Source organism: Oryx dammah, unplaced genomic scaffold (assembly GCF_014754425.2).
Source record: "Oryx dammah isolate SB20612 unplaced genomic scaffold, SCBI_Odam_1.1 HiC_scaffold_2, whole genome shotgun sequence".
NCBI classification, from domain to species: domain Eukaryota; kingdom Metazoa; phylum Chordata; class Mammalia; order Artiodactyla; family Bovidae; genus Oryx; species Oryx dammah.
In genome coordinates this window covers 173,439,634-173,455,765 of record NW_024070186.1, presented here as the reverse complement: position 1 = coordinate 173,455,765, position 16,132 = coordinate 173,439,634, and the positions used below count along the sequence as shown (strand labels likewise).

At 46.4% G+C, this 16,132-nt stretch overlaps 1 long non-coding RNA gene across 1 annotated transcript; it reads left to right on the top strand.

Moving 5' to 3' along the window:
• Positions 1-9,810: 9,810 nt before the first annotated feature.
• Positions 9,811-13,609, top strand: LOC120875229. The gene is made up of 2 exons (XR_005723875.1): positions 9,811-10,481; positions 13,125-13,609. It is a non-coding gene; the product is annotated as an uncharacterized LOC120875229 (long non-coding RNA).
• The last annotated feature ends 2,523 nt before the right edge of the window (positions 13,610-16,132 follow it).

Here is a 16,132-nt window from a genome sequence, read left to right as displayed (position 1 = left end):
GAATCACTGCTGCACTGTATGTTTGTTGGCAGTTCCTGGGCCAAATGTGTCGTTGATATTGTGAGTTGTCTCTGCAGGTTTATGACCCATTTTGAACTCGATTCAGAAAATAGCTTGAATTTACTTTTTGTCTAACATTCTTTCCACAGTCTGAAATAAATGTGAAATACATAGCAAGTAATAAGTCATTAGCAAAAAAACATAAAGTAAGAAATGTGCATTAAGATGATGCATAAGATAACCACATTTAAGAATGTATTCCAATATCAAACAGCAAATTCAACAGTGCAAAACCACAGTTACTTTTGCACCAATCTAGTAGTTCCCAGACCAGGGGCTGAACCTGCACCTACTGCAAGTAGTCATGGGTCTTAACCATTGGACCTCCAGGGAAGTCCCTAAAGCTACTAATAACTTACCTTTGATGGAAAACATAATCTCTACCCTCTTACTCTTTCCCTTTGATGTTTTTGATATCACAGTTTACCTCTTTTTATATTTTGTGTCTATTAACACTGTTGTAACTGTAGTTATTTTTAACTGGGCACCAAAGAATCCAGGCCACCCAGAAATTCAGGCCACACACTCTTGGTGTTTCATGGGGAAAATGGTGCAGATGAAATGGAGAGCCAGATCAATTTTCATAGGTGAAGTCCCTCAGGGTATATTTGTTAGACATCCAGCTTTCTGTAATGGAAAGATGCCCACTTCAAGTGCCTAGTTGCTCATGTTGAGCTTGCAAAATTGATGGAGTGATTGTTGGATCTCTGGAATTATTGGAGTTGCTTGGCAGGCTTCAGACTGATGAAAACTGTCTGCGAGTTTGCTGGTCCATTGTCAAGCTGGGAACCACTTAGCTCTGAGGGGGTGAGAGATGATGTCAGAGTTAGCCGATAGTCTCCTGTGGAGTCTGTGTATTTCTTTCTTTTTTTTTTTAATTGGAGGATAATTGCTTTACAATGTTCTGTTGATTTCTGCTGGATAATAATGCGTATCAGTCATAATTATAATATATCCCTTCGCTCTTGAGCCTCCCTCCTCCCATCCTAGCCCTCTAGGTCATCACAGAGTGCCAGGCTGGCCTCCCTGTTTCTATAACAGCTTCCCACTAGCTGCCTGTTTCACACATGATAGTGTAGGTAAGCCGATGCTGCTTTCTCATTTTGTCCTACCCTCTCCTTCCCCTGCTGTGTTCACAAGTATTTTAACAATTTATTTGAACCAGGGTGAAAGATCTAGGCCTGTGCTCTCCAACAGAAATATAATGCCAGCACTGTGTATGGCATTTATAATTATCTGATGACCTTATTTAGAAAAGTTAAAAGATTCAGAGAAATGAAAATGCTTGTCTGTCTGCACAAAATCTTGCACATGAATGTTCATAGCAGTTTTACTCATAACTGCCAAAATGTGGAAACAATTCAAGTGTTCAGTAAATGATGAATAGAAAAACAAAATGTGGCATATCCATACAAGGGAATATTATTTGACAATAAAATTAAATGAAGTACTGACACATGCTATAAAATGGATAAACCTTCAAAACGTGCTGAGTGAAGGGAGCCAGATGCAAAAGACCTGGCCCCGTATGATTCCACGTCTATGGAATGTCCAGAATAGGCAAATTTATAGAGACCAAAAGTAGACTAGTGGTTGTCAAGGGCTGAGGGAAAATGGAAATGGGGAGAGGGGTGACTGCTAATGCATCCAGGATTTCTTTCTGGAGTGGTGAAAATGTTCTAAAATTGATTGTAGTGACAGGGGCAGAGCTTTATGAATAGATTAAAAACCAACGAGTTGCGTATTTTAAATGAGTGAGTTGTATGGCATGTGAATTACATGTTTTAAAAAGTAAAAAGACCATAACCTTAAGATTACAGTGGGAAGGGTGGGGAAGGTATAGGGAAGGAGTTTGGGACTGACATGTATACACTGCTATATTTACAATGGATAACCAACTAACCCACAAAGGCCTACACTACAGCACAGGGAACTCTGCTCAATATTATGTAACATCCTAAATAGGAAAAGAATTTGAAAGAGGATACATGTATATGTATGGGCTTCCCAGGTGGCTCAGTGGGTAAAGAATCTGCCTACAAGGCAGGAGACGCAGGAGATATGGGTTCAATCCCTGGGTTGGGAAGATCCCCTGGGGGAGGGCACAGCAACCCACTCCAGTATTCTTGCCTGGAGAATCCCATGGACAGAGGATCCTGGCAGGCTATAGTCCATAGGGTTGCAAAGAGTCAGACAAGACTTGAGTGACTAAGCGTGCATGTGCAAACACACACACACACATAATGTATAACTGAATCACTTTGCTGTACACCTGAAATGAACACAACATTGTTAATCAACTACATGCCAATATAAAATAAAAAGATAAAAGAAATAGGTAAAGTTAATTTTACTAATATATTTTAGTGGACTCAAAATATCCTAAATAGTATCATTTAAAGCTGCAATCAATGCAAACCATTATTTTTATGGGAGTTTTTATTGAAATAAAACAAATTAAGTATAGAGTTTGATCAGTACATAATATACAATGTTATTATATAGAAATTACTACCACCTCTTAAGCTGGTATTATTGCTAATGGAGCTGATGCCCACAGAAGTCATTCACTCTCCTAAAAGGTAAACATTATTCTCATTCGGTGTTCAACATTATTAGTGAGATATCTCAGTTCTATGCTGGTAACAGATCCTTGAAATCCACTGTGTATTTTACAGTCACAGCACATCACTTTGGACCAGACATTTACCTGGCACTCATAGCACATTTGGTTAGTGGTTCCATATTAGAAGGTTCAAAATCTAGGCAGTTTTAGCTTCCTACCAGCAAAGGGCTCTCTCTGTATTTCTTTTTATTTTCCTTTATAAACTCAAATAGGCTTGGGTTCAGATCACCTCTTGCCACTTACTAGGAATATAACTTTGAGTCTGTAATTTAGTCTTTATAGATGAGTTTTCTTTTCTGCAAAATGAGTACAGTTAAAGAGGGATTGCAGTCAGGACTGAGATACTCAGTGGAAAGCTAGAATGGTGCTTGGCATATGATGCTCAGTCAGTATTAGTTCTTATTATTTCTTGATCCCCTGGGGCAGGATAGCCTGTGTACTCAGGTGGGAAAGAGTTGGAAACAGAAAACCTGGGCTCAGATCCTGGTCCCGTCATGTACAAGCTGGCTTGTAGAAGAGCCCGTCACACCTGCCTATCCTGCACACCCACAGCCCCTTCAGAGGGCTTCTTTGCTCTGAGTTATCCACTTTGCACTTAGGACTCAGGATACAGCTGTTTGGAAAGGAATGGAACCCCACTAAGGGCAGGCAACATCTAGGCTGGTCAGAGGATTGTGGGGTGGCTAAGTGTGGGAAAATCCAACCCATAACGGTCCTGGGGACCAATGGAACAATTTAGATCCTTTCTTCTGCAGAATTTGAATCTGAGACATGGAGAAAGAATGAGGGTCAGCATCAGGGGCAGAAGCAGAGACACACAGAAGGAAAGTCCTAAGTTGAAGCCTTGAGTCAACAAAAGTGATGGATGAGTAGGAACCGCAAATGAACAAGAACCGTGAGTGATGAGACAGAGAGGAGTGGGGACGGCCGAGGGGCAGGCCAAGACCCAGGGGTGCAGAGTCACTGTGACGCTGGAGGGCGGAGCACTGAGCTGGGGAGCCCCTGAGGTACAGAGCTGTGACTCGAGCTATGGCTGTATCCCAAAGCTGTTCCAGCCTCGGAGAGGCCGGCTGAGACTTGGGTGGCTGAGATTTTGGTTTTCTCAGTCATGTAATGACACCTGAGAATGTTTCTCTTTTTTGAAACCTACCCAAAGACCCGATCAACACCAGTCACATCCAAACGGAGACTTGGTTTCCTCACCTGTGAATAGGGACACATGTGGCTTTTGGGTTCAGCATCCCTTTCTTGGGGCAATGACTTTTATCTGACACTTTGCAGTGCTGGGCCTGCCAATCCTGGACCCCACGTCTGAGATGGCCACGTACTCAGGCTCCACTGCAGGCAACTGTCTCACGTAGAGACACCTCTGTGGCAAGGGTTGGAACCTTTGTGTGAGCTCCTGGGTCCCTCTAGCTGGGACCTTCTGAGCTGTCTTTGTTCCTGTTTTTTTTTTTTTTTTTTTTGTGGAAGGGTAGAGTAGACTTCTTTATTCACATAACCTTTGTCTTGTAGTACTTTATCTCAGGCCACCATGACTGCTTCTGTATCAAGCTGTACCATCAGACTGGGAGTTCCCTGTTCATCTTGGCAGCTCCAGCACCTGACCCAGTATGGGCGCATGACAGGCTCTCCATCTTTCAAGGTCTGACTTTGCCAGACTCTTCTCTGTTGCTGAGTCCTGTGCTACTAGTCATCACCCACCTTAGGAGGTGGTGATTCTGGCCCTAGTTCTGATCCCAATTGAGTTTGGACAAATCATCCAGGATCTATGATTCTGTTTCTTATCTTGTGTGAGAATCTGTAGTTCTGATGTGTCCAACTCCAGTAGGCTTAAGGTCTGCACTATCTGTCTCATTGGCTCAGCCACATTCTTTTCAACTCCATCTTCCGTTTATCATCCTTTGTTGTTGTTCAGCTGCTAAGTCGTGTCTGACTCTGTCCCCCTATGGTTTGCAACACATCAGGTTTCTCTGTCCTTCATTATCTCCCGGAGTCTGCTCAAATTCATGTCCATTGAGTCGGTGATGCTATCTCACCATCTCATCCTCTGCTGCCCTCTTCTCCTTTTTGCCTTCAATCATTCCCAGCATCAGGCCCTTTTCCAATGAGTTGGCTCTTCACATCAGGTGGCCAAAGTATTGGAACTTCAGCATCAGTCCTTCCAATGAACATTATTTAGGGTTGATTTCTTTTAGGATTGACTGGTTTGACTCTTGAGGGATCCTCAAGAGTCTTCTCCAGCATCACAATTTCAAAGCATCACTTCTTCGGCATCCGGCATTTTTAAGGTCCAACTGTCATGGACATGACATATACGACTACTGGTGGTAAAGTGGATCGGAATCCACCTGCCAACGCAGGGGACCCGGGTTCAATCCCTGGTCTGGGAAGATTCCACATGCCAAGGGAGCAACTAAGCCTGTGTTGGTTCCTGTTTTATTGAGCTCTTTTGTTTTAGACTTTACAAATTGCCTTTACAGATCCTCTCTTTTTTTTTTAAAGGAATAATGCTACCTGGACACACGTGTTGCATGGTTGTTTTGAAGTGAAATAAGCGATGGCACCCCACTCCACTACTCTTGCCTGGAAAATCCCATGGACGGAGGGCCTGGTGGGCTGCAGTCCATGGGGTCGTGAAGAGTCGGACACGACTAAGCGACTTCCCTTTCACTTTTCACTTTCATGCACTGGAGAAGGAAATGGCAACCCACTCCAGTATTCTTGCCTGGAGAATCCCAGGGTCGGGGGAGCCTGGTGGGCTGCCGTCTATGGGGTTGCACAGAGTCGGACACGACTGAAGCGACTTAGCAGCAGAAGCAGCAGCAGCAGCAGCAGCAGCAGCAAGCGACTCCTAGATAGAAGCTCCATTCTGTCCTTGATTGTTTCCCTCCCTCTGCCCCCTCCTGCTCTACCTGATCTAGCATCCCTGGGCCCAGTGTACCTAAATTAGCCCAATTTCCCCCTCTTTTTTTAAAGCAGATTATACACCTAGACCATCCTCCAATTTACCGTGGCCTTTACCAAATCCTTGCCAAATGCTTTTTCATGCTTATTTTCTTTTTCTGCGTGTGAAACCTGAGTCAAACAGGGCTCCTCTCTCTGCAGTACCACAAGACTCCCTGTAGGTGGCAGCACATGACCGCAAATGTCCTGAACTATCCCACGACCAGCCTGAAGAGTGGGTGAGAAGCTGGGGTAGAGCATTTACCAGCCAAAGGGGAGAGGAGGAGGCAGGAGAAGGGAGGAAGAGAAGTGGGCACCCACCGGCTTTGAGACAGCTGAGAGTTGGTTCGAGGTTTGGAAGACAGGTTCACTCCATCCATCCATGCAACAGATGGTTTTGAGCTCCCGTGATAGGCTCTGGAGATGAACAAGAAAAACAGGGAGTTCCCGTCCTCACTGGCCTTGCACCTAACTTAGAGCCATCCTTTCTCCCCATTATGTAGCATACCCTTCTGGGCTTGTTTCCCCATCTGCAAAACAGAACAATAACCTGGTCAGGCTGAGGTCCTGGCATCCAGTCCGAGCTTCTTCTCTTTACCTCTGCCCTGCCCACCTTCATGGGAACTGAAAACATTGCTAAGCCCTGCGGTCATCCAACTGGGGAATCGATGTCCTCCCTGTATCAGAGGGGAGCACTGGCCAGTCCACCCCTTTTGCAAAGTCTGATTAAGCCTTGAACTTGAAGGTATCCCCCAGGCCGGTGAGAAACCTCATTAACTTCAGAAGTTTGAATCGGATGATTTGTATCTATTCTAGGTTTCAGTGAAAAAATGTTTCTAAGGATAGAGTCACAGGGGTATGGAACAAACTTGTGGTTGCCAAGGTGGAGGGGGAAGGAGACGGATGGGGTGGAAATTTGGGGTTAGCTGCTGCTGCTGCTAAGTCGCTTCAGTCGTGTCCGACTCTGTGCGACCCCATTAAGACAGCAGCCCACCAGGCTCCTCTGTCTCTGGGATTCTCCAGGCAAGAGTACTGGAGTGGGTTGCCAGTGCCTTCTCCATTGGGGTTAGCAGTTGTAAACTACTACATATAGAGTGGATAAACTACAAAGTCCTAGTACAACATAAAACCATAATGGAAAAGAATAGAAAAAGGAATATATACATATTTTATATATATATATATATATGTATCTGAATCACTCTGCTGCTCCAGCAGAAATTAACACAACTTTGTAAATCAACTATACTTCAATTAAAAAGAAGTTTCTGGTAGTTTCCTGGTGGTCCAGTGAATTAGGACTCAGCTCTTCCACTTCCAGGGCCCGTGTTCAGTCTCTGATTGGAGAGCTAAGATCCAGTAAGGCACACAGTGTGGCCAAAAAATAGGTTCCTAAGGAAACAAGTTGGAGATGTTACTCTACTAATGTATATCACATATGCTGACATATGTATATATACCGATATACAGACAGTGGTGTGTATCATATACACATGCATATACACTGATGCATATCTTACGTGCTGAAGTACGTATATATTGATAGTCATATACATATATGCACATACACGTTGTTGTTCATTGTTCAGTTGCTCAGTCGTGTCTGACTCTTTGCGACCCCATGGACTGCAGCACACCAGGCTTCCCTGTCCTTTGCTAGCTCCTGGAATTTGCTCAAACTCATATCCATTGAGTCAATGATGCCATCCAACCATCTCATCCTCTGTTGCCCCCTTCTCCTCCTGCTCTCAATCTTTCCCAGCATTGAGGTCTTTTTCAGTGAGTCAGCTCTTCACATCAGGTGGCCAGAGTATTGGAGCTTCAGCTTCACTGTCAGTCCTTCCAATGAATATTCGTGTATTTACATGTATATACACAAGGATATACATCATATATACACAATGAGAATAACTGGTAGTGGCTTTTGACTGTGTGGATCACAGTAAACTGTGGAAAATTCTGAGAGAGATGGGAATACCAGACCACCTGACCTGCCTCTTGAGAAACCTATATGCAGGTCAGGAAGCAACAGTTTGAACTGGACATGGAACAACAGACTGGTTCCAAATAGGAAAAGGAGTACGTCAAGGCTGTATATTGTCACCCTGCTTATTTAACTTATATGCAGGGTACATCATGAGAAACGCTGGACTGGAAGAAACACAAGCTGGAATCAAGATTGCCGGGAGAAATATCAATAACCTCAGATATGCAGATGACACCACCCTTATGGCAGAAAGTGAAGAGGAACTCAAAAGCCTCTTGATGAAAGTGAAAGAGGAGAGCAAAAAAGTTGGCTTAAAGCTCAACATTCAGAAAATAAAGATCATGGCATCCGGTCCCATCACTCCATGGGAAATAGATGCAGAAACAGTGGAAACAGTGTCAGACTTTATATTTGGGGGGTGGGCTCCAAAATCACTGCAGATGGTGATTGCAGCCATGAAATTAAAAGACGCTTACTCCTTGGAAGAAAAGTTATGACCAACCTAGATAGTGTATTCAAAAGCAGAGACATTACTTTGCCGACTAAGGTCTGTCTAGTCAAGGCTATGGTTTTTCCTGTGGTCATGTATGGATGTGAGAGTTGGACTGTGAAGAAAGCTGAGCGCCGAAGAATTGATGCTTTTGAACTGTGGTGTTGGAGAAGACTCTTGAGAGTCCCTTGGACTGCAAGGAGATCCAACCAGTCCATTCTGAAGGAGATCAACCCTGGGATTTCTTTGGAAGGAATGATGCTAAAGCTGAAACTCCAGTACTTTGGCCACCTCATGAGAAGAGTTGACTCATTGGAAAAGACTCTGATGCTGGGAGGGATTGGGGGCAGGAGAAGAAGGGGACGACCGAGGATGAGATGGCTGGATGGCATCACGGACTCGATGGACGCGAGTCTGAGTGAACTCCAGGAATTGGTGATGAACAGGGAGGCCTGGAGTGCTGCGATTCACGGGATCGCAAAGAGTCAGACACGACTGAGTGACTGAACTGAACTGACATTTTATTGAGTGTCTAGGTTGCTTTTCTCTTTTTGCTGTTTGGAAAACACTTGGCCTGCCTGTAGTGCCCCTATTACTAGCATTTCTAATATTATTACCCTTTTTCTATTCTGATTATATTCTGCCCCTTCACTTCTTAATGTACACTAGATGTTATCTGAGACCTCGTGATCATGGTAAAGTGTCCCCAAATGCCCCTTCTTCTGCCCCACCTGTACCCCACTGCGGAGGAGCTCCAAGGCCTCTCTAGGATTGCTGCTGACCCATGGCTTTCCTGCCCTCAGGCCTCTGTTTCTTGGATGCCTCTGACCTGTAGCATGGCACATCCTCTGTTTAAAAAAACACTAACAATCACAAACCTTCATTGATGTGATGCACACTAGGCCTCTGTGAGTTTAGCAGAGGCAGCTTCTGGGGGTGTCCTGGGAGGGATTGCGTTTCACGCCTGCTTCCCTTAGATCTCCTGTTGCTCATGCTTGCCCACCAGCTCCCTCCTCCTCCTGTTAGCTGGTTGACCCCAGGGGTACCACCCCCTTCTCTGTCCACTATCCCAGCCCCATCCCTGGAGGATTAGGGATTCATTTGAAGCTGGGGTGCTGGCTGGCAGCAAGTGCCTTGCACGGACTCTAAACTCTGATGAAAGCCAGACTGAGAAAGTGGGAAAATGGGGGAGAAAGAACAGCATGGGGGAGAAAAGCAAGAGTTGGCTTTACTGCTTTGAGTTTGGGCTGCCAAGTTAAACATCCCTGGGCCTAGGCCTGATATCTGGCGGGGAGGCCAGGGCAGGGTACAGATTCAGAAGCCCGCATCCTGACCAGTGGGCATCGGCAGCCTTGGGATTGGGTCTGTCTCTTAGGAGGTGAGAGCTGTTTGATCTCCCAGGCCCTTGCACCAACTTGCCTGCCCCTTCTCTCTCTGCTTAGATAACTCTGGGCTGCCTGTGGAAGGCTTCCTGTCCCTCTGGGCTGGGTTAGGTGCCTTTGTGGGTCTAAGGCCTCAGGCAAATGTACTTCCTTCTCTGAGAAGCCTCTGAAGTAGGCTGGCTTGGGGACAAAGCATCCTGTTGTTAGTTGCTTCTCTTCTAAATTAATTGAGGTCTTGTGTTAAGGGACCCTGCCTGCAGGTGCTAGAACCTGTTAGGAACCCTCTCTCAGCAAGGCAGAGCAAACAGGTAGAGTCCATTTCTCCCCACCTGAAATCTAGGAGATCCAGGAATTCTGTGGTCTGACTTGGGACACTGATGAGGTCTTGCATGGCCTAGTGGAATTTCAAATAGGAGGCCCAGCTGTGAATGCACAGCAGTGATTTGAAAAAGTAGGGTCAGAGAGGAGAAGCGACTAGCCTGAGGCCACACAGCCAACTGGATCAGAGCTGAGATTGGAACCTGGGTGTGTCTGATCTGGTGCTAGGTTTTTTTCAGTACACGATTCATCCAGCCCCACACACCTATTCCGGAAGAAGATGGGGGTGGGTGTGGGCACAGGAAGAGGAGTTTGTTGGGTGGGGCTGCTTCTGGTGCTGGATCTCATGGGGTTTAGGGGTCAGGAAGTGGCAGAGGACACCCCTTAATTGGCATGCAGGCCTACAACTGGAGGAGGGAGGAGCTGGCAACAAGAGGGCCCAGGTCAGGGCACCCATTGGCTAGGGGGCAGAAGGGGTAGGTGATAGAAGGGAAGTGGTACTCAGCTGGGACCACAGGAAGTTTCAGATTTTGGTTAGAGGTTGGAAAGTACCAGCAAATTCCTATTTCAGCAGAAAACCAGAGGCAATAAGATTTTTCTTTTAAAAATAGAGGTGAATGCAGAATTTGGAAAGGAAGCAATGATCTACAGAATGGGACTGGAAGTCTCGAGGTAAGTGTGACATTCTCCAGAAAAAGGTCTTGAAATTCGGTTGAAGCAGGTCAGAGCCCAAAGCTATTGAAAATGGGGCCCTCCCATGGGAGCACCAGGGTACAAGAGGAAGAGACTAGATGCTGGACAAAACATAAGAAAGCCAGAACTTTACCATGACAACGAGAAGGCCCATCACAACCATCGTCATGATTGTCGACACTGTGATCACTACCATTAGCAGCAGCAGCAGCAGCAGCAGCAGCAGCAGCTAGAGTGATCTTTTAAACTGCCAGTGACTTTCCATCTCCTTCAGAGTCAAAGTCATACCTTCCCACTGGCCTGAAAGCCTCCCTGTCCTCCAGCTCCCCATCGCCTCTCTGCTGTCACCATTACTACTGTCCCCTCCCTCCCTCTTCCCCAGCCTCACTGGCCCCGGTGTTCCTCCAGCACCCCCCACCTCCTGCCCCAGGACACTTACACGTGCTGTGCTCTCTCCTCTCCCTGGATTTCTCTCCTCCACATGCCCATGGCTTCCACCCTTGCTCCCTCAGTTTTTCTCAAAAGTCACCTTCTCAACAAGACAGTCCCTAAAGACACTTTAAAGTTGCAATGATCATTCTCTTTCTCCACCTCCCGGGAATTCCTTTCCACTTCTTCATCGAGAATGTTTCCCACCAGGACGTCTTGCTGTCTTCATACTATGTATGTGTTTGTTTGTTTTTGCACGCTGTGCAGCTGGCAGGGTTTGAGCTCCCTGACCAGGTATTGAACCCAGGTCCGGGCAGTGAAAGTGCTGACTCTTAACTACTGGACCAGCAGGGGATTCCCTCATATTATGTGTTTCTGTTTCTTTTGTATCTCTCTCTGTATGAATTAAGCCCTTTGAGGGTGGGGGGCTCTGGACCAGTGCCTGGAGCATGGAGCAGGCCTCTGGCATTTGTTCTTGAATGAGAGCTTTGTGGCTGAGGGTTCATGCCTGGAGCTGTGGCCTGGAGCAATGCGTCCGGTGTGGCTGAGCCTTGGGAGCTCTGTTCTGAGGATGTCTGGCTTTCGGTCACCAGGACACAGGGCAGGACACTCCACTCCTTGGGCAAAGTCTGGGACCCATACCTGGGGCAGGGGTTGGGACCACGGTTATCTGTGACTCACCGCTAAGGAGATGAGCAGACCTGCTTCTTTAATCGCTAATGAAAATATCCATGTCCCAGTAGACAAACAGCTCGCAATTTATTTAATAGGGAAGAAAGAAGGATGTGTGGAAAGGAGGGGGCGCCTTCACTGAGGGCCGGGTGTCGAGGCATTAAAGTTGAGTTACTCAGAGTAATTGATTCACGACGCTCCAGGTCAAGGAAATTAGATCCAATCAGGAGCTGTCTATACAATTTCCCACTAATTGTCAGCGGGTGCCATGGTAGGATAATGAGTTTTGAGGCACGAAGGACTCAGATGTGATGAGCCAGGAGGATCGTTCTGTTTGTTTGCTTTGGGCCTCATCACTTGCATCATAGTTCTCTGACCAGGGATTGAACCCGGGGCCACAGCAGTGAAAGTGCAGAGTCCGTACGACTGGACCACCAGAGAATTCCCCCAAGAAGATCATTCAGGTCTTTGATCTGAGATATACTGAACTTCGGGGCCTTCTTCCTGGAAGGCTCCTTCTTTAGCCAGCATTTTCTTGACCCAAAAGGTGCTGGACCAGGGAAACTGTGAAGGGGTGCAGACCTGGGATTAGTCCACCAAGCCAGGACCCCACAGAGCGAGAAGTTGCCTCATTGAAGGGACATATTCTTGAATTCTTTACTCCTCGCAGAATCCATTAGCAAATTTATCAGTTTTGCCTCCAAAGCACCTGTTGGCTCTGTCCACTTCTCTCTACCTTCACCGCCACTGTCACCTGTCACCCCGTGGCTGCCCCACTGGCCTCTCTGCCTCCGCTCTTATTCCCTTCCTTCATTACCCACCCAAGAGGATGCAGTGGGATGCTCAACACACTTCAGTGGCTCCCCTTGCCTTGAGCATCAAGACCGAAATCCTTGGGACCTCCCTGGTGGCCCATTGCTCAATATAAGGATCCATCTGCCAATGCAGGGGACACGGGATCGATCCCTAATCTGGGAACTAAGATCCCACATGCCATGGGGCAACTAAGCACATGAGCTTGAGTGCTGGAACTCCTGAAGCCTGAGTGCCCCAGAGCCTGTGCTCCTCAACAAGAGGAGCCACTACAATGAGAGAAAGCCCTTGCATGGCCACGAAGACAGTGCAGCCAAAAATAATTAATTAATTTAAAAAAAAAAGACCCAAATCCTTAAGGCGGCCTCAGAGATCTCACACCATCTGGCCCCTGCCCACCTGTCAGTCTCCACTCGCGGCACTTCCTCCAGGCCCACTCGTGATAAGCTTCCTAAGTATGCTCTGTGTGCAGGCCCTCATTTTACACTAGGACTTTGGCCTTGTTGTTTCCTTGGCACAGGATGATCTTGTCCTTTTCCAGGTCAACTCCTAGTTGTCCTTTAAGCCTCAGCTTGGATTTCATCTTGTCCAGGAAGTCCAGTTCGACCCCACCATCCCTTCTACCCCAGGGGGTAGGTTAGTGTGGCAGATTGCATCTTCCAAAGATGGTGCCAACAACGTGTATCATGCCCCATGCTCTTCTTACAGGGTGACCTTGACACTCCTATGTGCTCCTCCCATTGAGGGCTGGGACTTGTGTCCTGTCCCTTTGAATTTGGACAGACCTTGTGACTGCTTCCAAATAAAGAGTATAGCAGAAATGATGCTACGTGGTGCTATGGGGCTCCTGATGCTGGAGCATAAAATCATCACACACTTTTATCTTTTCTTGGGGCCCAATCCCAGCCTTCAAGGAAGCCCAAATTAGTCCACATGGAGAGACTTCATGGAGAGGCCCCTGGAGGTGTTTTGGACAGCAACCCAGCGGAGGTCCTGGCAGACAGCCAGCATCAACCACCAGACGTGAGTGTGGCCGCCTCCAGGTGATTCCAGCGGCCACCTAGTCACCCCCAACCCTTTCGATTTCTCAGCTGGAGGTCCAGACATCATGGAACATTCCCACTGTTATCCTGTCAGAATTCCTGATCCAAAAAGCCCATGAGCATAATAAAAGGGCTATTTTATGCTACTGACTGTTGGCATGATTTGTTACACAGCAAGTACTTACCAGGACAGTTAGGAGTGTCTCCTCTCATCCTCCACAGCGCTTCTCCTAGTGTAGGATGAAAGCCCTGTCTTCTAGCTGCTTTGTCTTTCTTCTCTGGACTATCTGCTGTGAAGTTTCCTATTCAGGTTCATTTCTCCCATATCTAGTACAATACATAGAAGGCATTGGAATATTTTAAAATATACTAATTTTTAGAATCAATTAAAATAGCTTGTGTAAAGAATGAGTATCTTCTTCTCTTTAAAAAAGAATACAAAATTAAAGTCTCTTTAGTTTCCATCCCTGATTCCAACCCCTCACTGATATGAACATGGTATGTCTCCTTAAGGACCTTAAAATGCATTCAGATAATCTGTGTGCATCTTATCAGTTCAGTTCCGTTCAGTCACTCAGTCATGTCCGACTCTTTGCAACGCCATGGAGTGCAGCGTGCCAGGCTTCCCTGTCCATCATCAACTCTCAGAGCTCATGTCCATTGAGTTGGTGATGCCATCCAACCATCTCATCCTCTGTTGTCCCCTTCTCCTGCCTTCAATCTTTCCTAGCATCGGGGTCTTTTCCAATGAGTCAGTTCTTTCCATCAGCTGGCCAAAGTATTGGAGCTTCAGCTTCAACATCAGTCCTCCCAGTGAATATCCAGGACTGATTTCCTTTAGGATTGATTGTTTTAAGACCCAAAGATACATCAGGCTGTATTGTACATTTTGCAGCTCGGTTTTTCTCACCTGACTGTGTTTCTAAGTCCAGTCCTTGCTGATACAAGTGGATCGAGTTAATCTCTCTTAACTTCTGTATAGCGCTTCATCATTTTGTCTGTCAAGCCGCTCCTGTGTTGATGGACATTCGCATTACGCCTATTTCCTTTCTCCTGCAAAGGGAACTCCAGTGAGCTTACCACATGGATGGTGTCATGCCTACTTTCAGAAATTCCTGAGGTCAGTGGTTCTCAGCTCGGCTGCAGAGAAGATCACCTGGAAGTTTTTACAATCACACTGGTGCCCCTCCCCCAAAGATCCTTAATTCATTTCTCAAGATTTTAAGATTTTCTGAAATCTTAAAAGATTTCAATAGACTGGATCTGGAGGTAAGCAACAGTGGTTTTTTTTTTTTTCTCTTCTTTTTAATATGTATTTATTTGTGTGGCCATGCCAATTCCTAGTTGTGGCATGGAGGTTCTAGGTCCCTGACCAGGGATTGAACCCAGATCCTGTGCATTGGGAGTGTGGTGTCCCAACAGTATTTTTAGAAGCTTCCAGGTGGCTTGAATGTGCATCCAGGGTTGAGACTCACTGTTCTGGGTTGTACACTGGGGGTGGAGGTGGTGGAATCACTGCCAAATGAGATGCATAGCCCCCTTTTTTTTGGAACTAGGCACTGCCCAATTGCTTTACCTTTTTTAAAAGACGTTTTAAAAAAGCATTTTATTTTTGGCTGTGCTGGCTGTTCCTTGCTGTGCCTGGGCTTTCTCTAGTTGCGGTGTGTAGGCTTCTCTTTGCGGTGGTTTCTCTTTCCGCAGAGCACCGGCTCTAGGCCTGCAGGCTTCAGTAGTTGTGGCCCACGGGCATAGTTGTCCTACAATATGTGGGATCTTAGTTCCCAGATCAGGGATCGAACCCATGTCTCCTGCATTGGCAGGCAGATTCTTAACCCTGGACCACCAGGGAAATCCTCCCAGTTGCTTCTCAAGGTGGCTGACCTTATTTGCATCCTCACCAGCAGGGCAGTGTGTGAGCGATTAATGACTGTTTTGCATGATCTGGTGAACGCAAGGCACTGCAGCCCCGTGAACTGGAGCCCTCGTCCATCCACTGGTCAGCGGCCTCCAGATTGCCCATCCCTTGGCTGCTGCCCAGAGTTGGCTGGGCTGTGGCAGGTTGGAAACGCTTTGTGTCTCTAGGTGGCAGTGTGGTACAGCTGCAAAGCGCTAGGCTGGGAGTGGGAGAACCTGGATTCTAGTTGAGACCCCAACTCCCTGTGTGTCCGCCCGGTCACTTCCCTACGCTGGTCTTGGTGTCTCCACTCTTGAAGGGAAGAGAGCTGCAGTACTGGGCAGGGCTCCTCCTGCTGCCCACCTAGGAGGTCAGAGCAAGTCCTCCAGAGCCTGGTTCTTAGTCTGTTTTGTGCCTGAACTCCATCTCAGAGTAGTGCTTTTAGATAGAATCCACAGGATTACAAAGGCAACCATGTAAATACATTCCTAGAATACATATTTAGCTTTATTGAGGTTTAATCAGCAAACTGTAAAATTTTACATGTTCAGTGTGATGAATTGACACATGATATACATGTACATTGTGAAAGGACTCCCACCATTAAGTTAATTAACACACCCATCACCTCACATATTTACCATTTTTTTGTGTGTGGCAACATTTAAGTTCTACTTCTTAGCACATTTCAATTTTATAATACCATATTATCAGCTATAGTTACCATGCTGCATATTGGATCCTCAGAACTTATTCATCCTATAACTGAAAATTTATAC